The sequence below is a fragment of the Parasteatoda tepidariorum genome, chromosome 12 (assembly GCF_982258835.1).
Source record: "Parasteatoda tepidariorum strain Cologne lab strain chromosome 12, Ptep-v5.0, whole genome shotgun sequence".
In the NCBI taxonomy this organism is placed as follows: Eukaryota; Metazoa; Arthropoda; class Arachnida; order Araneae; family Theridiidae; genus Parasteatoda; species Parasteatoda tepidariorum.
The window spans coordinates 58,939,525-58,960,894 of record NC_141766.1 but is presented as its reverse complement, the minus strand read 5'-3'; the positions used below and the strand labels follow the sequence as shown (position 1 = coordinate 58,960,894).

The 21,370-nt window shown below is 31.4% G+C and overlaps 1 long non-coding RNA gene across 4 annotated transcripts in view; it reads left to right on the top strand.

The window, feature by feature from the left end:
* Nucleotides 1-20,682, top strand: part of LOC147801107 (uncharacterized) — a 44,634-nt gene extending 23,952 nt beyond the window's left edge. For 2 of the 4 annotated variants that reach the window (XR_015430765.1, XR_015430764.1), the window contains one exon: nucleotides 12,984-13,229. This is a non-coding gene — a long non-coding RNA (uncharacterized LOC147801107). Of the gene's footprint in view, nucleotides 1-10,782; nucleotides 10,925-12,983; nucleotides 13,230-19,966 lie in introns of those variants that run through there. The other 2 variants (XR_015430766.1, XR_015430767.1) reach the window with 2 other exon arrangements.
* The last annotated feature ends 688 nt before the right edge of the window (nucleotides 20,683-21,370 follow it).

Genomic DNA, 21,370 nt, shown 5'->3' with positions numbered 1-21,370 from the left:
TTATGATCTAAAAATCTCTAACACTATAAGCCATTCAACCAACATTGTCTACCATCAAATTAGTAAGCCCGTTGTAGAAACTCATTAAACGTATAAAGCAATGCGTGTTCGATCACTGTTTAAGTTATGTTCTGCTTAACTAAAACATTGTACTGATATTTTTAAAATTTCTGCATGCACTTCAAGTGAATGTACATTTTTTTAAATTACATATCTATTATGCACCCTTAAGGAATCTCGAGGATTTTACCTAAAAAAAATTTCGACTTTTGAAAGAAGAATAAAAATGCGTGCTGTAACTTGTTTTATGCTGAGCATTTAAATACCAAATATATAATACTTCTTCTAAAACTCTAAACTTTTAAAATTACAGCAAAATATTGCAACCCTTTTACTGAAAACAAAAGGTATCACATTTATTTTCTTAATTGAAATCATCTGCAAACTCACATATTTTGTTTGATTCAAAGTTATGCCTTTTTATCTGTTTTTGCTCAATTCAAATATTTCAACTTTTAATAAACCAATTAATTTAAAACTTGGTTTAAGTATAACATGTTCTTTAAATTTTTTCTAGCACTTGAATATTGAAAAATATTTTATTTTATTTATTTACTGTTTTCGGAGCAAAATATATTTCTTAGCAGCAAAATCCAAAATCTTAAGTTTTTTAATTTAAAAAATACTTTTTTTTTTCAATTTCTATGTGCTTGTATTGTTGTAAAAAAAAAAGATTTTTGATTGCTTATAAAAAGTTATTTCAAATCATTTTCATGATTTTGCTTCAATATGCCAATTTTTTTTTTATATATAAATTTTAAATCAAAAGAAAATTAATTTATAAAAGTTCTTCGCTATGCATCACAAAAATAAATGCGCATAAAAAATGTCATTGCTTTTGTTGAACTATCGTAGAAAACTAAGAATCTTAAGTTATATTTCAGATAAGTTATATAATTTTTTTTTTAAAAAAAAGGTTATACATTGATGCAGGGCTCGAAAAACTGCCAGTCCGCCCGTCCTCGGCGGTCAAAAATTCCCCGCGGACAACGAATTTCTCGAATCAGACGTCCGCGCGGACGGCCATTTTCCCGTTAATGCTCATGATACATTTTAAATTTTTGTTATCTTACAAGAGTCTAGCGCCTTACTTCTAAAATGACCCTCGAATCTAGAAATACAGTAACATACTGCGCATGGGAGAATTGATGTTTTCTATGTCTGGGAGTACTGCAGCGGTTGAAAGGGGCTTTTCAGCAATGAACTTACAAAAAAACACATTACGTTCTGGTCTTAAACAAGAAGCGTTAAACGCAATTATGAACATCTTCCTAAATGGAAAACCCTTTTCATATTTCTGTGTAGAAACCTTTGTAAATAATTGGCTTGATTGTGGAACTAGCAAACGTTATATTTGATTCATTTAAAAAACGCAGTACCCTCGGATAAATTGACTTTCCAGATAACTTGACCTTTGTCATTTAAATTATTTCATAAAAAAAAATTTTATTTTCATAAAAGAAATACTAGGTCATATTAAGGTAAATATTAGTAAGCTAGTATTTCTTTAATTACTGTATAATGTAATCCTAGTATTTGAAATTCTAGTAACTACTAATTCATTGTGCAATTTATATAAATGTTTGTAATAAATAAGAGAAAATTATATTTTTATTTATTTAGAAGCTGCGGGTTAGTTTCAAAGGAGGACGGGTACATTGTTGGACAAGCCGTCCTCGGGAACGGGTAAAATTTCCGAGTTTTTTCGAGCCCTGCATTGATGCTTTTTCGATGAAATCAAACCCTTTAATTCCTAAATTACAACTTATTATTAAAATTAACATTTACTGTTAGCTATGACGTCAAAAGTTACTGGACATTATTTATTTTCTTCTTGCAAAAATTTTTTACGGCTTGCTAATTGTTTGTTAAACATTTCGGTAAGTTAAGTTTAGTTTACCCCGACCTTCCCTTATTAAGGGCATATGTGAAATTTATATTGATCAGTCGCCGTTACAAACATTTCGGTAAATCGAATTTCTTTCTTTTGATAAGTACAGAGCTCTTTAATTCAGTCTACAATCTGTAGATAATTGCTAGATATGGGTGATTCTCACGAAATAGGACAATTTACAGTGTCTTGCTTCCAAATCTAATACTATACTACTAAAAGAACTTTTATTTTTTAATTTTAATAAATAGCATTGCTGTTAGTGTTTTAAAATTACCTTGTACTAGCATTGGCTGTTTTGTATATTTAAAAAATTTAATTGAATTTCAAAATGTCACATTCCTGGTATGTCACAAACAATATTTCCAATAATAACTAGTTTCAAAACACCCCATATATTTATCAATATTTAATTTTTTTTTATCTCAGCCGTTATAAGCATTTCTAGAATATATGCGGAGGGTATTATTTACAAGAGCATTGTTGAAAATAATTTTTTTTGTCAATAATTTGCTTGTCACAAGAAAATCTGTCATTTTCCTGGCTACTTTTCTTTAGTGATTTATAACTAAAATAAACTCTATAACAAAAAAATCGACACACCAAGAAGGAGTTGTCCGATTGAAACGAAAATTGGGGGATAGGAAGACAGTGTACAGAATAGTAAATGATTAAAATTTCAGAACAATTGAATAATTTATTGCAGAGTTACAGTAACAAATTCTATAAGATGTTGACCCGCCTCTAGCCTGGATACAAGCTGCCACACGGCATGGCATAGACCGATAAAGCTCCCGGATGGTCTCTTGCGGTATTTCCTACCAAATTCGATCCAATTGTCGAACGAGGTCATGAACATGCCAGATGCAATCGCCTTCCCATCATATCCCAGACATGCTCGATGGGAGAGAGATCTGGTGATCTGGCAGACCAAGGAAGAGTTTGACAAGCTTGCAGGCAGTTCATAGCAACACGTGCCGTATGTGGTCTGGCATTGTCCTGCTGAAAAACCAGCCCAGGGCGCTGCAAAAGGAATGGTAGCGAAACTGGTCTTAGGATGTCGTCGACGTACCGCTGTGCAGTAAGTGTGCCTCTAATGACGACCAAAGGGGTCCGGCTGTCAAAGGAAATGGCACCCCAGACCATAATGCCTTGTTGAGGGCCGGTGTGGCGTGCAATAGTGAAGGCAGGATCCCCCCTCTGCCCTGTGCGTCTCCTAACACGTCTTCGATGATCGTCAGGACACAGTTGGAAGCGGGATTCGTCGCTAAAGACTATACGTCCCCAGTCGGCATCATTCCAGCCTGATCGAGCGTCGATTTTGCTCGTCTTAGTGCGTTCTTGATGCATCGATTTTTTTTGTTATAGAGTGTATATAGCGCCAGGAATCAATATCTTATGTTAATAGTTTGATTAGAATACCATCCTATCTGAGCATGTCTTTGCATGAATAAAATGCCAACTTTCTGGTTCAAAACATATTTCAAAAATTTTTCAAGATTAATTGGTTTTTGTGTTGTTATTTTCCTGGCTTCTTGAAATCATCAATAACATAAACTACATAGATTTACCTGAATTATTTCAAGAAATCCTGTTGTTTTCTGCTGAGTGTAAACATCTTAGGAAGAAATGTTAAATTGAAGTAAAGTTAAATGCTATATAATGGCAAATTGACATTTTCCTGACTTATCTATGTCAGGACATTGAAACAGTTGCCAGAAAATTTTTTAAACAGTTGAATGTAAAGAGAGAAAGCAAATATTAACATAATACCAAGTTTATGTAAGATTGTTATATGTTTGAAAGTATATAATCAGTAATTTTTTTTATTTAATGATTGATTATTATACACATTTTTATTCTGTACATATCAGCAGAAAAAACATTTTTGATTCTTTCTGCAGTAGATAAAAGAATAAATTTAAGCAATTCATGGCCATCTAACGCAAAGGCTTAAGTTTAGTTACTTACTATTAGCTTTAAATGACTGTTTTGTTTTTTTTAACTTCTAAGCTAATATGTCATTTTCCTCGCATTCAAAATTTGGTGAATTTCTATTTTTTTTTTTCTTAAGCAAATGTCAATAAACTACTCCGCTTTCTGTAAGATATTTACACATGTAAGTAAATTAATACACAAATAAAAAATTTGATTATTTTTAAGACTTTAAATTTGAAGAAATTTTCTGTTCGGAATTGTCATGTTTTCAAAGTATCACCCATATGTATTTTAAATTGAAATATAATAAAAGAAAATTTGTTCCTAATAGTTTAAATAGGAAAACCCTCGAGCCTTTTACGGTTAATTTTGCTTTTTTTGCTTCCAAATCCCCAATATTTAAACGAATTTACAGAATTAAACAATTCATTTGTTTGAAAGTAATTTGAAATAATAACTAGGACATTTTAAACTTAGAAAAGCAAATTCTTGCATTGCAAATTGTACAGGATGATTCCTTCTTTATTCAAATCCATTTTTAAGAATTCCAAACAAATATTTTAAAAATTATTAATAACGTTTAAAATGTTAACCACATTCAAATTCGACATCCACATTAACTTGTGAGACAAACATTTTTATGCACCTACGCTATTTAAATCTACTATTTCAAATAGAAATAGCTTTCAATTTTTAAAATTTGTTAGCTACTTATTTTCTAAATTTCGCATTTTTTCATCATTTTTAAACTTAGTTTTTTTAATTATCTAAACCCAGAGTTGTATAAAAAAAATAGTGATAGAAGTATTATGAAAAGTTTTGCAAATTTTTATATGAAGTGAGAAATTTTAACTGCCACGGAATGTTACAAATTAAGTAAAAAATATGTAGTTCTAAATATGTAAACAGTTTATTTTTTTATTCAAGAGAAATTTAAAAGAGGGCCGTTCATATGTTACGTAAACATGTTTCACCCAATTTTGGTATTCCCTCTCAGTAAAGAAAGATAATTGCAAAACGTTTTTCGTGCGTATATAAGAAATTCTCATCCTTTTTTTTTTTTTTGCAATAATGTAATTTTAGTGATAAATTTGCATAAATAATAAAATAACTTTGCATAAAACTAAATGTATATTTTAGTTTATTTTGTAAATTTTTAAATTAAATATTCTTTTCTAAGAGTTTTTTCGTAATTTTTTTTCTATAGTGAAATCTCTTGACCTCAAAAATTTATTAAGGATATTCTTTGACCAAATTTAACTTTAGTTACAAATATGATATTTTCTACTTCTTTCCGCATTCTCTGTTTTAATTTTTGCAGTAAAAAAATTTTCAGCATACGAAATTATGGTGTTTTGTGCATGTATCTCTGCCTGCAAGTGGCAGTAAGCAAATCACAAACCTTATATGCTTTCTTAATATTCTAACGGCTACAAATTAAATATTTAGTTAGCTTTTGCAGACAATGCAAGCGTCTTGTCTTCGTAAATACATCGTGTATCATCGAATCCGCAAGAAATTGTGCAAGCGACAAATTTTAAAAAATCCAAATTGCAGCCGAAATGAATTATGCTTGCGACGAATGGTCTCCACGATGAATTGCACTTAAGGCGAGTGGTCCCCACGATGAATTGTCACTCGGACGGACGACTTGTACCCTGGCTGAATTGTACCGCAAAAAATTGAGCATGACAAGTTAACGAAGACGAAAAAGTCGGAGCTATAACAAGTTATAAATATAAACTAAAATAACACAAATTTGAATTTAACCTCCAAATCTTACTTTGAATTTAACTTCCTAATTTAGAAGTTTTCTTTAGTTTATCCGGTAAAACAAATTTATGGTCCAAACAACCTTTGGCTAATTTTTGTCCTAGAAATCACGAGTTTAACTTTACATTCAAGCGATAGCCCATTGAAGGAAATTAGTAGACCACTCTTGCTCAACAAACTTTTTCGTAGTCTGCTTATTCACCAAAAATAAGTTAAGCTGTTTAACATAAGCCTGTTTAACAAATTTCTAACTAAAACACCTCAAGTTTAAATTTCGCATCTAAACTAGAGCTTATTATAGAAATCATTATCCCCTTTAAAGCTTGTTGGGAAAATAATAATAAATATGGTTAAAATAATAAGGTGGCAACCAGAAAAGTTAATTTTGTTTAAACCAATATTAGAAAATGGTTATTCAACCCTCAAAAATCGGTTTTTGCTATTTCCTAACTTACTTACTTTACCTAAGTTTCGATTTAAAAAAAAATTTAAAAAAAGGTTTCAATTTCGCTTGCTAGTAACAGCGTAGCAGAACAAATTGTTTGCTCACATTTGAGTGCCAAACGCTTTTATTCTTAAAAGATAGTTACAGGTAAAATATGATTTTGTTAGAACTTAGAAATATATGATTCGCATGAATTTTGTCTTAAATTTTAAGCCTATGGAAGGAAATCTATAGCCCACCAAAAAATTTTAAGTAACAAAGTAAAAACTAACTCTACCCTTTGAAGGGACATCGGTGTTCCTTTTAAATATTTTTTCTGATGTTCCATTTACAAGCAAAAATATATTCTGTTATTAGTAGTTACAAAAAAAAATATCGGACAGTTTTTATCTATTTGTACTAAAATATAAAATTAAAGTATGTATTACTTCACTCATATTCGAAAACTTATCCACTGATTTTGTATATTATCGAAACATCAATGATGAATAACAGTTTCTCTAAATAACTACATATTCCCATATCTGTGTCGCTGATACATCACTACTAAAACTGAGATTAAATGAAGAAAAAATTAAAAAAGAAATTTTGCTTAAAATATGTTTTAGATAATTATTAAGCTTAAAATAATGAAATGTGAACAATCTGAAATATTTTCAATGGAAAGGACGGTGGGTAAAAATTTATATTTTTCGTGACTAATATGTTAGAACGCATATAAATCTTATACTTAACCAAGATAAATGAGAATTTAAAAAAAAAAAATACTTTTCAACCAATATAACTATTTTTCTAAAAATTATTATGTTAGGAGCTCAAATCTAGTTACTATAATTACTACTATTTTTAAAGAAAAAATTAAAATAAGGAGATTTTAAGGTCCCAAGCAAGCATTGCTCATAATTCTCTATTCCATTTACTCTTTGAAACCGTGGTGGCTCAGGGGATAGAGCACTCGCCTCCCAATGACATGAACTGGTCGATACGAATTCCGCACTCGGATCGCACCGACTACAGTGCTGACGTAACATATTCTCAGTGGTAAACAGACCATAGGTTAGAGTCCCCTTGCCATCAGGATAATCGGGGGGGGGGAGTTTTCGTGGTTTTCCTCTTAATGTAACGAAAATGCGAGTCCCATCAAAAAACTCCTCCACGAAAGTAAATTTCTCCCAATATTTGATCAATGAGTTTCCTTGTCTTCTGGATTGTGTTAAAAATGACAAGGCTACGGAGTCGAACATTAGTAGTCGTAAACCCTAAATTGGGTCAGCTGTTCAACGACGGTTATAAAATAAAATAACCCTCCATCCCCTTGTAAGTAACAATAAGCAAATTATTAAGATGTTCATCAGTCAGTTATATTGGTATTTAACAAATTACAGATATATATATTAAGGTTTATATTACAGATAAGTAAAGCCTGGATTTTAATAACATCTGCATATTTAGACACTTTTGCTAGTTTAGGGAGAAAATTTTTTTTAAATAGAAGTAACTTATTTTTACAACTCTCACTCATTTTAACACTGGTAGACTGTTCTAGTTGCAAATAACTTAGAGCCTTATTTGATTTACAGCTGGAGCTGGAGTGCAGTTTCTTTTAGTAAAAAAAAAAAAAAAAATTTCCGAATTCGATTTGACAGTGCATCAAACGAGTTTTCCTTTCATCTTTTGAATTAGTGAAAATTAAGTTTTATATTCTCTTATTAAAAATACAATTGCATGCTATATTAAATTTCAGAAAAGATGTGTTTCAGATTTAATTCTTGTATTAATACAAGGGACTTTTTTTCCTCATAGTGTTATTTTTTGCTATTTTTAAAGGTATGTTTTGCTATTTTTTGGAGATTTCTTGGGTCTTCAAAATCCGGGCTTTACGAATCAGCAATAGAAAACTAACACATATTCCTAGATTGATAAAAAAATGAGAAAAAAAATTTATAGAACCTTAAACTTTTAATATTAGTATGGATTCTCTAACCACTTTACTATTTTCGCGTGTCATATGTTGGCCCGATTTGATCACCTCTACGTTAAGCCATCTGAAAAAATAGTTTCCCGACAACAAAAATTTTTTTGCAAAAAAAAAAAAAAAAAAAAGTTATATCTAATTTTTGACAATAAAATCACACGTTTGAATTTTGTCTCCAAATTTATGACCGTTTTAGTACATCGTTAGTTCATACATCAAACTACAAAAAAAAAAAAAAAATCGTCAGAAGTTAACTATTTGTTGAGCGCTTTGACCAAGAATTTTGACCACAACGATGACACATTTTCGAAAATTATTAACCGTAAAAAATCGTTAACCAGAAATTTTTTTAAACCAAAATAAGAATTACGGCTAAAACAGCTATTTAAAACTTTAAAAAAAAATATCAGAAGTATCAGAAACATATCAGAAGTTAACTATTTGTTGAGCGCTTTGACCAAGAATTTTGACCACAACGATGACACATTTTCGAAAATTATTAACCGTAAAAAATCGTTAACCAGAAATTTTTTTAAACCAAAATAAGAATTACGGCTAAAACAGCTATTTAAAACTTTAAAAAAAAATATCTGTCCCTTTTCAACGAAGTATAAAATTTTATACAGTGTTTGCTTCTAAGGAAAAGCTACGGAAAAAGCTTTTTTTGCGTGCTAAAAATTTCCGTTTGTCAACTTGACTTTTTTACAAAGCAGCTTCTTGTTCAAAACACCTAATTTTTGAGCAAAATTTACGAATTTTGTTTGCTCATAGAGCTCTCCTGCTTAACAGCTGAAAAAATTTTCTTAACTGATCCATCAAATATAAAGTTACGGCAAAACAGGTTTTAACTAATTTTTGGACAAAAAAAAAAAATAAAATAAAATTCTGAATTTTGTTGCAAAAAGTTAGCTTATTGTAAGATCGTGAACTCACTTTCACCCGCTAATGCTTTTGAAACAAGCAAAAGTTATAATAATTTTTTTTTTTTTTTTTAGATTAACAAAATTTTAATACTTTCATTACGAACACCGTTTACTGCCACGAGTGATACAGTTTGATAATCACCTGCTTCAAACTGCAATTTACTAATATTTCATTGATATATATTCAGGGGTAATTGTGAGCCTAAGTCAAAATTCCGGAAAATTTCCCGAGTTTAAAAAAAAAAAAATTGAAATTGAAAAATTAGAAAGAAATTTAAAGTAGGTTTTTCTAGGAGAAGTAATTAAAATTTACAAATATGTCTTACTTTCTTGAGTTTATGGTTATAACTATTTACTGATAAAAAATGTATCTGGCTCTCCCTTCAAACAAAATAAACTGTGTTTTTAAGTTCCAATTTTGAAAATTTGATTTCCGGAAACTTCTGTGATCAATGATTTTTTGAAACGTTTGGACCTTCGATCTCCGGAAACTTCCGGATCACTGTTAGCGAAAAGTCCGGATTTTTTCCGGAGCACAATCAGCCCTGTATATTGGATTAATATCACTAAAATTAAGGAAAGTGAGGTGATACCGGAATGCTAAGATTTGAAGGCCTGTTGGAGCCTAACTGTTCGACCTACAAATTGTAAGATTTAATTGTTTAGTTGTGTGTAATTCCTAAAAAGTCATATATTCTTTTTTTCTAAAAAAAAAGTCTAACTACTTAGTGAGGGTGAAACCGGGTATACTCTATGGGGAATTTAGAAATACAGTGAATTCGCGATAACTCGAATCTGATAGGACTGATGAAAAACTTCGACATATCGGAAGTTCGACTTACCGTTAGTTTCGGTTTTGGACTTTCAAAATATTGTCGCATTATTTAATTAATGATTATTAATTATAAATCTTCTAAATGCTTACAATATTTAAGATCATTTTTCTGACAAGCCATTTACGATAAGACTGCTTGAAGCATTTTATGATACACTGGTCCATCGGCTGCAAATTTGCTGTTGTGTCACTATGCGCTGTGCATTTATCCATAAAGTGTATCACTTTTCTTTTTTTAGAGAAGAATTTCCGATCCAATTTTCTCACATAGTCTTCAGATAAAACTGATGTCATCCAAAACTTTTTGTTAGACTTGTAATCCAAAGGATACGTTTTTACATTCTTGAAACATCGGGGATTTCGGTATTTTCCAATAACAAGTAAGGACAATTTCTCTGTCCCAGGCGCATTTCCTCCGACTAGGACAGTCAAACGTTCCTTGCTCATTTTACCCCCTGAGCAGTTTTCATCCTTAAACATCATAGTCTTATTTGGAAGACATTTAAAAAATAAACCCATTTCATCAATATTGAAAACATCATTTTCACTGTATCCTTGAAGTAAATTTGATAACGTTTCATTTTACCACTGTTCACATACTTCAAGAGAGACAGCTTTAGTTTCTCCATGAAGAGTGCGAAAGACAATATTGTGTGTGTGTTGCAAAGGAAGGGGCAAGATATCAGCTCCTAGGCTTTTTTTCTTGCTTCAAAAGATCAAAAAAAATCGAGTTAAAGGGAGTAAAATTCGAGTAATCGAGAATAATTAACATGAAATTGAAGATAAAAGGGTCGGGACCTCATAAAAAAATCGAGTTATAGTTATATTCGAGTTATCGTACTTCGAGTTATAGCGAATTGACTGTACTAAAATTTTCTTAAAAAGTAGCAGAAACTTCTATTTTATGACAATTTAAGAAAATAATGCATCCAATTTTAATAGGTTGTAGTCAAAACTGTACTCAAGGGGTGAAGAGGAGAGAGAGAGGGACAGTTATCCTGGGGACCGGAACTGCTGAGGGCCGATCAGAATTCCTTACGAAAATATAGCGTTCATTAATGTTCTTTTTCTTTCAAAGAAAATGGTAGATAATTTCTTTTTATTTATACAAAAACTACATTTTAGTGTGAAATCTTCGAAATTTAAAAAATTATGAAAATTTTCTGAACTAGGAAATGGGGGTTGGTAGGAAGGGTTTAGGAAAACCTAAAGCCCAATGAAAAAATATTTGCAAATAGCTAAATAAATTAAAATAATATGCATCGATATTCTTGTAAGAGAAATCCTATTTTTCGAGAAATTGGTCTACTAAATTTAATGATATGCACAGTCTATGTAATACGAATTGTCTATTTAAACTTTACATCCCAGAATTTTCAGTATCAAATTAATTCAAACATTAAAGTATATATATACGTATAATCTTATGTCATTTAATTTTAAAAAAGTTTTTTTAACAGTTTTTATAGAAAAGTTTAAATTTGAAACTTAATAACAGATTAGCTGAATTTTAGTTGAAATTGATCATTCAAATTTAAAAATACTTACCAAGAAAATTTATAAATTATCAATACAAATATACTATATTAAATAAAACTGATGATCTTTTACTGTTGTTTTCTGAATTATATGTATTCAGCAATATATACTATTCTATAAAGAATAAGAATGTTAAAAAAAACTGTTCTACACGTTCTTAAATCACATTTATTCATTGAGATTAAGTCGGCAAGGGACTTAAATATCTTCATTTTAATTTACACTGAATTGAACAGTAAAAAACTTATCTTACCGTATCCATAATAGTATGCGATCATGAAATCAAAAGTTCTCAGTTCACCGAAATAATGTTGGAAGTTCGTTGATAAGGAAAGCATTAATGAAAAAAAAATGTTTTGTATTGTTGTTTGCGTTCTGTTAAAAAAATATTTACAGATGTTCTAGATTAGTGTGTCAAGTTTTTCAGCTTTTTTCTTAGAGAAATTTTGCTTCCCATTTGCTGGTGGAAAAAAACAAGTCCTACCTATGCAGATATTCTGATGTTACTGAATGAAAACTTGATAAATAGTAGCCTGAAAATTTCTGCCCCGCTAGAGGGTATATTCACACGTTGCGATTGCGAATTTTTTTTTTAAAAATATTTTAGCAATTGGTTATTTTATTTTATTACCGTCGTTGAACAGCCGACTCCACTTTGGATTTACTACTATTAATATTCAACTTCGTAGCCTTAAAATTTTGAACCCACTCCAGAGGACTAGGGAACTCCAGGATCAATTATGGGGAGAAATTTGCATTCGAGGAAATTTTGATGGAACTAACCCGCATTTGCTTTACATGGACGTTATAGGAAGACCGAGAAACACTCCCACGGTTAGCCTAACGACAAGGGATCGTTAACCCACCATTCGTCTACAAAAAATATGATATAAATGAAATTTTACGCTAAGGGTGCGTAAGTCAAGTTTGTCTCGTGAGCTAACCACATTTTAATATTAATCGCCCCATTTAAATAATTCTTCTTGTCCCTAAATTATGCTTTTAAAAATAATCCATTTTAATTTTTCCCGGCTTCTACTAAATAAAAGCTGTTGAAACTAGATTTCATAATAGAAATATACGTAGATTAATATGGTATAAAAAATTTATACCTTAATTAAATTTTTTTCCATCCACAATGAAATAATAAAAATTAATAAATAATTATTAAAAATTATTGTTGTTTTTTTTGCATGAAATGATCTTTGGGTAAATAAGTTTTATGAGTGTGTGAAATCTAATTAGAAATTGCTAAATTAGTCTATAAAGCATGACTAAAAACGCTATAAGTGAAAATAACTTAAAGGGGACCAAATTTATATCCGCTCCCTATTAGAGCCACAAAATCTATATTGCGGCATATTTAGAAGGTTAGGAATTCAAATATGCAAAAAAATTATATGTGTATTCAGAGAAAGTACGTTTTTGAGCCCGATTTCGTGAAAGTCCGATCATTTAGAACAAAATTTATTCAGAGTTTTTTTTTTTTTTTTTTTTTTTTTTTTTTTTTTGCTCATGGTATATTGTATAACAAGAAAGTTATGAATTTATTAATTTTTCTTTAATTTTGTGATTTGATTGCTATTTCTTATTTTTAATTTCAGGTGGTCACCTTTAATTTTCTGGTAAAGAGTTACAGGTCCTCCTTTGGCAAGATCGAGGTGAAACAATTAAGACTAATATTTTTAGGGCTAAAGAGAGAATAGAAGGGCTAGGACACACTCCTTTGAAGAGACTCGTGCCGCTTCAATCTTCTGATTTCACCCAGTGACGTCACGGCGGCGAAAGTCTCAGCCTCTCGCTTTACAAATAAATTGTTCCGCATGTAATTAAAGTCGTTTTTAAACTTATTTCAATACATTCATTGTTTTCTATATTTTTTTAAATATTTATTTTAAAGGTGATTTTTTTCACACCTGTTTGCAAAAATTTAACAGTAGTAGCCAATAACATCTCGAGCGATAGCGACCGGCAAGTATTATTATAAAACACAAAATGACAAAACACAATTTTCTGTTTTATTTCAGAAAATATAAAGGTGACATCAAATGAGGTATAAAATATACTGGAAGAATTTATTCTGCTGTGAATAAAAGTATTATACATATTTCATGTTTTTTGTTTAGATGTTTAAAGATAACTTTAAACAGAAAGGAAAACAAATTCTGAACATCAAAGAAAAAATATCCTGGTCAAAGAATATAAAATCCTGTACTTCAAAAATTTTCATATCCTCTAGTTCTAATTTTTGAGATCTGTGTGCGGCGTGACGTCATGAGATGGGGAATCATAGCTTCAGCTTTGAGTATGAAATGAACCAGCCCTTCTTCATCTTCTCTTTAGCCCTGACTATTTTTATTTTACGAAAAATAGCCAAAAAGTGACCTTTTCAGGAAAAAATTATACTCATTTTAGAAATATATGATGGTTGTAAATAATATATAATTACAAAACTATCGAGTAGCGTCAAATCTAATTATCAAATTCAAATGAAAATATCAGAACTCAAAACCCCTTGCGAGAAAAGGCGAAAAACAATAAATAAAAGCTCAGGAAACCTATATGAATTGTAATGCAGCCGTCGGAACCGACATCTATAAGTGAAAATTAATTGTCCTAATCGCGTGTCGTTATTCGTGACCGCAACGACCTATAGAAGGCATTGTTATTTGAGATGATTGGCTGCTATAAGAATAACACGTTAAGAAGGAATAAATAAAAAAAATTTGTATTGATATTCTTGTAAGAGAGAAATCCTAAATCTCGAGAAAGTGGTCTACTAAATTTAATGATATGAATAGTCTATTTAAACTTTACATCCCATAATTTTCTGGATCGAATTACTTCAAATATTACTTAAGCATGTAATTACTTAAAGCACGTAAAGTATACAGAAACATATAATCTTACGGTATTTAATTTAAAAAAAAAAAGTTTTTTGACAATTTTTATAGAAAATCTACATTTTTAATAAAAAAAAATATTACTTATAAACTGAAAAACGTTTAATAAAGTAAAAAAAAAAAAATTTGAAATATATTGAAATTAAAGCTTTGCACATTGAGTTGATTTTTTTCTTTAAAAGTTCTTTATCAGACCTAGAAAACCATTCTGCAAAGAACTATCATAAAATTAAAAGAAAAAATTATTTACAAATAAGTTTTCTTATTATAAAATTATAACACTTACCTGCTTTTTAAGTCCAGAGAATCCCAAAATAAAATGTTCGTTGATTTAAAAATTTTATTCTCCAACATATACCTAGGATATCACCTCATAACTTAAAGATGACATATACTATAAAATGTTATAATTGTTAGGTCTCGATATGAATTTCATTATGTAACTTAAAAACAGATTAGCTGAATTCCAGTTGAAAGTGATCATTCAAAATTAAAAAGTACTTACCAAGAAAACATTAAAACTGTAGTAATAATCCACATAAATGTACTACTTCAAGTAAATATGCTGATCCTTTACTGTTTTTCGATTTATATGTATGTTATTCTATAAGGAAGAATGTTCAAGAACTGTTTTACGCGCTCAAGTCAAAATTCTTGATGGTCCATTAAAACTTTTTTGATGGTTTATGCTGGTTTCAGAGCGATTCTTGATGGTCACCATCATCCTACATTTTCCATCTCGTTTTCATGGTTTGTTTTGTTTTCATTTTCCATATGCTAACAAACTTGTATCATTCCATGACGGAAAATGCTACTTTTATACTATTATGGTTAACTAACAAGAGAAGTTTAACTCGAAGTTACAAGAAGTTAACCTACAGACTGTGATAGTTTCAACTATACATTTTCATGATGGTTTAATGGGAATCCTTATTGGTTCTCAGGAATATACCACATCAAAACAATTAGTTTTTTTTTATGGTGAACCATCATGAATCAGTCCAAATTCCTACATTGGGTTGTTCATGGTCATTCGACATGAACTTTCGACTTCTTAGGAACTACGATGGTTATTTCTGATGGTTTAACATGAACAAACCATCAAAACAAGTTGTTAATATGTTGGACCATCATAAATCAGTCCACATTACTACATTGAAGGTAACCAACATAAGTAACCTTCACATCAAGATTATGTTGGTCCATCAGTGGTAAACCATCAAAACTTTTGACTTGGGGGGGGGGGGGTCCTGAAATCCCATTTATTCATTGAGATAAAGTAGGCAAGGGACTTCAGTATCTTCATTTTAATATAAATTGAATTGAACATTAAGAAATTTATTTTGCCGTAATATACTTCAGTAATAGTATGTCATCACTAGAGCCCGGATTTTGATGACCTAAAAAAACTCAATTAATGCCCTTAAAAAGTGCAAAAAATGCCCTTAAAAGTGCAAAAAATGTCCTTAAAATGCGAAAATTGCGCTAAAAATGCCTTATGACATGACTTAAGTAGAAGTAAAAATATTGAACTAAAACAATGTTTTACTCTTTAAAATTATTATGAGTCGTTTCAAAAAATATAAAGCAATGCAATACTTGTTCTACTTTCATTAAAGTTTGACAAATATGTTTTATATCCTAAAATAACAAAAAAAAGGAAAATATATTGACTCCAAAACATTTTCATTTTGTATAGAAACTTAAATGAATATAACAACTTCCATTTCATAATAGTATTACTAAATATCAGAATTACAGTGGATTATTAAATTTTTTTTAATATTTTGAAATGTAAATGAGCGTTTCTTGTCTGAAAGCAAATTTTTATACCAGGAGAAGCTTCTTTCAATGTCTACTGATGTTATTGGTGCGTACTTGAAAAAAACGGTCACATTTACTGAGAATTCTTCTTCAACTTGAAAAGATGTTGCTTCACCTTTTAATATCCTAGAGATTTTTTTCATTGTTTGGAAGCCAGTGTAATAATAAAAATTAACAAAAAATCTAAGAAATGCTTTAAAATGCAAAATACGCCCCAAAATTTAAAGAAAATGCCCTATAAATCTCAATAAATGCTCTAAAGGACAAAAAATGTCCAAAAATGCAAATGTCATCAAAATCCGGGCCTTAGTCATCACGAATGCAAAAGTTCCCATTTCACTGAAATGATGTTTGTTGATCAAAAAAGCCTTAATGGAAAAATGTTCTTGAAGTGTTACTTGCGTTCTGTTTCAAAAAGATTTACCGATGTTCTTCTAGAAGTCAAGTTCATCAGCTTTTTTCTTAGGGAAATTTTGTTTCCTCTTTGCTGATGGAAAAAAACGTCCTACCTACGCAGTTATTCTGAAGGTACTGAATGAAAATCTAATAAATAATAGTCTGAAAATTTGCGCCCAGATAGAGTGTGTATTCATGCGTTGCAATCACGAATAACATATATCAGAATCTTAAAATTAAAAAATAAATAAATAGGGATTTGACCGGACGAGAAAAAAAACGATTGGTAAACAAAGCTGATTTAGTATGGAATGCGGCATAGTAAGTACGTCCAAATATAATTATAATTGAAAATTCTTGTGTCGTTATGTCACATAAAAAATATTGGAATTTGAAAACCTAATAGGAAATGATCAGAAAAGCATCATGATTGTACACTTGCTAATTAAGCGTGTCTAAGAATGATTTGGTTACTGTAACAGCTCGAAGTTTGGTAAATCTTAGGATTTAACGGTAAAACCTAATATTCGCCAAAGTAGCTCATTAAAAGCCCTAAGTCTGTTTTAATATAATTCGGACTTTTACCAAGGATTCTGATAAAACCTAAGATTATCCGGTTAAAGCACAAAAGCAGTTATACCTGAAGATAGAACTTTTCATTCGCAGATATATTGGGTACTGTTTCGTTATAGGATACCACTACATCATGGTGAACGAATTCAAGACCACAAACGCAACCCTTCACTTCGATGGGCAGTATTGGGAACAGCAGGAGCAATGGTACTATAATTTTTAAAAGAATCAGTGTTAGGCATACCGGACAAACGTATACAGATATGTAATTCTTAACTTTAAAAAATAATAATAAATCAATGAGTGGCGTCTATCTATATATTCATCTAAAGTCGTTGCCGAGAGGAAGGATAAAAACAGGCAAGGCACAATATTTACTTAATACGAAAGAGAACAATCATCCAGAAAATCAAAGTGTTCTTCAATTTAATAGTTAGGGAAAGTCTTGCAAAATAAATCCGTAGAAATTTTCGTTTTAGGGGACTATAGGAAATGTTGAAAATTCTAATTGGTCAATTACATAGGTCAAGGGATAAAAGCCTTTCTTACGAGTTAGCGGAAGGAAAAAAGGATAAAATGTTAATCAATGTATGACTTGAAGACAGGATGTGAATATTAAAGTGTGAGAAAGAGCGTTTTGTATAGAATAATAAATTAAGAAAATTATTTAGGTAAAGGAATTACTAAGATTATTATTATGTTTTATATATAGATAGATACAGGGCTAAAAGGACTTTAAATTATTACCAGTAAACTACACTGCTGGACAATTGCTAAGGACGGATAACACTATCATCCATGGCAACCACAAAATGAAAGGCAGCAAAATGTGAAAAATTAGAATAAGTGCGGGATATAGTAAGAAGAGATATGAGTATGCAAATTTTTTTTCCACGTCCGTTCATCACGTGATAGCGCTGATAAGAGCTTTAAAGGTTTTGACGCGTGTGGAGAGTTGTTGTTTCAAGTTAAAGTTTTACAAGAACGATTTAGTTGACGAACTTGAAATTTTCGGCATGTCTTCCCGATATCACGTAGATGATTTTAAGCGTGGTCGAATTATTGGAAAGATCGAAGAAGGGCGAAAAATAACAGATGTGGCCAGGGAGTTCGACATCGCTCACAGCGTTGTTTCACGGCTGTGGAAATCATTTAAAACTACTGGAATGTGCAGTAGGCGGCACAGGGGAGGTCGTGTTAGAAGTACGACGCCTGCAGAAGACAGAGACATCGTTCTATCAGCAAAAAGGAACAGGCGCACTACAGCTCAGCAGGTGGCAAATCAGTTTCTTGCTGCCACAGGAAAGCAGATCTCCCGAAAAACTATTGCCAGACGTTTGAGGGGAGGAGGACTATATGTCCGCATACCTGTTGTGTGTGTTCCATTGACCAGACAGCACCGTACTGCCCGTTTGCAATGGTGTCGTGAGCATCACAATTGGACTGAACAGGACAGGGCATGCGTACTATTCTCAGATAAGAGTAGGTTCAGTCTGTCATCGGATTGTAGACGCCAACTGATCTGGCGCGAGAGTGGTACTGGTTATCGTTCAGAAAATATCCAGGAAAGGGACCGATATCCGACATGCAGTGTCATGTTGGGGGCCGTTTCATGATCAATGGCCGCATGCGCCTACATGTGGTTGCGAATGGGACTATGACGGGCCAACGATACATTGATGAAGTTCTACTTCCTCTTGTTCGTCTTTTCCGTAGTGCTGTAGGTGATAAATTTGTTTTTATGGACGACAACGCAACAAGTTATCGAACACTCGCTGTGCAGGATTGTCTAGACAGCGAGGGTATTCAACGTCTCATATGGCCATCACGTTCTCCAGATCTAAACCCCATTGAAAATGCTTGGGATGCTTTGGGGAGGCAACTTGCTGGTCAAAACTATCCTCCGACAAACAAGAACACCCTCATTCGTGCACTGACAGAGGAATGGGATAAATTGCCTCAACAGCTGCTGGTTAATGTTGTGCAAAGTATGATACGACGTGTAGAATGCTGCATCACACTCCACGGTGAACATATCCCGTACTGACACCTTTCTTCAAGCTGCCTGCTGACATTTAGATGCATTGTTCCATTTTTCCGTACACAGCATCAAATGAACATTTTTTTTCTTTCAGATGTTTCATAGCTTTTGTACTTTCCAGAACAATGAGTATTCTTTATTCTAATGTCTGAACAGTGTGGCAACTATATTTTATCCTACTAGGCCTCATGTCTCGCTTAATGTTATGCTATATTGCAATTTGTGATCCGTCCTTAGCAATTGTCCAGCAGTGTAGTTGAATATCAAAAGTATTAGCCAAATTTCAAAATTCTTAGTCAAAGGCTAATCTTAACACTGTTTTATGATTGATTTTTCCCCACAGAAAACTTAAAGTCAAACTACTGTAAATTGAAATATTTTATAAAATGCGTTTTGCCGTTGGGGAGGAGGAGTAAATGAGCAATGAATAGGCGAGAGAATAATATGTAAATGATCTTAATTGTAAAATATCAAATGTAACTGCAGTGCAATTAAATCACCTTAGGTTGAGTTTAGCTAATTCTAGATTTAACCTAGAAAGAATATAAAAATTTCGTTTTATTTTTCATAAAATAGAGGTTTTATTAGTTAAATGACGTCATTAGTTATTTTCACCACTATTCTCTGCAGAAACAAAAAAGCAGAGCAAGTGAAGATGGAGAGCATCTCCGTTCGGCGGAGAGGGATATAAATGAATTAGCGGTAGTTTGCTGTGACTTAGACACGTTTAGGGGAAACAGGGACACTCGAGGTCTGCAAACTGAGTTAAATACATCCTTCGCACCATCAGTAAATCTTTTGTTTGGAAGTTCTTAAGAGGTGTAATGAAATTTTTCTCGTGTTGTTCTAGGCAACCCCACTCTGCCGATGAATCTTCAGTTTTTTTTTTCTCTCCAAGGACACACAATAACACATGGATTCAATGGAAAATAATTTAGTTTGAAAAAGGCTATGAAAAGTGAGAAGAAATTCTACAGTAATGTCGAAGATAAGTTGTTTTCGAATCCCATTCAGGAAAAACCTGGAGGGAATTTTTCTTTCGTATTGTTTACTATGATGTTATATAGTGTATGCTAAACCAGTTGATGTAAGTAAAATATATTTTGTGTGGGTGTCTTCTTTCACAACGAAAACAGGAATTCTTAGGTAGGTAGGAAAATAAGTGGCTAAGTAGGTAATTATCTTCAGTGACACATTCTAAGTTATTACAAAGAAATTTTCTCAAAGATTTCCAATTCTTTCACTAAATATTTACTCAGAGACATAACACGATTACTGGTTCGATCGTTCTTTCTTCAATGGTATACCTGCAAGTGACGTAGTGTGGGTATCTTGATCCTGATTGATTATCGAAGCGTGGAATTTTTCGAATAACTGAACTTCATCAAGTATCAATTCTAAGTTCATTCACAAAGATTTCAATTCTTTCACCATATATTTACTCAGAAATCTAACACAAAGACAGGCACGAAGGCATGTAGAACGTAAACAGACTTATCAGAGTTGCCAGATATACAAAACACAAATATATCATGGTTATAATAAAATACATAAACAAATAATAAATGAATATAAATAAAAGAAGTAAACGAGAAAGAAATATATTTCTACGTGCAATACGGTTCGGTAGATAATTAACATTCTTACTTATGTAGAGAAACTTATGCTCATTAAGATTTGTTAGCGCTCATGTCATTAGTTCACATGTGTGTATGTTGGGTCTTCTTGTAGTACAAGTACTCAATTGATCATAGGTTCGACAATGAACATATGATAGTAGGTTTGAGTAGTGATAAACGGTTAATGAGTTTAAGAAAGTGATTTAACAGAGTTCAAAAAGTTAACAAACGAGGTTTAAATAATGACCGTATAATATATGTCAGGTTACTAATTGATAGTAGTTGCAGCAACCGTTAAAAAAATTAATCGGTTTGAGTATCTAACAAAAAAGATAATAGGTACAAATAATAGGATTGGTCGAGCTTTGCTTTGATATTAGACATGAATAGAAATCTCGAGTTTATCTAAATTGTTTTAGAAAATTTTTCACATGATAATAAGAACTATTAGCGTTCGATTGATCATATGTGAGCGAGATAGAGTATTAATAAATAGTTATTTGGTTAGAGTTTAACAAGTGAGACTCATTAGTATTTAGAGTGGTTTAATGAATTTTCAAAATTACAGTAGACACAAAAAATGATGAAATTAATAATTGAGTGCAGATCAAGTATTGTTGAATAATAGGATGCAT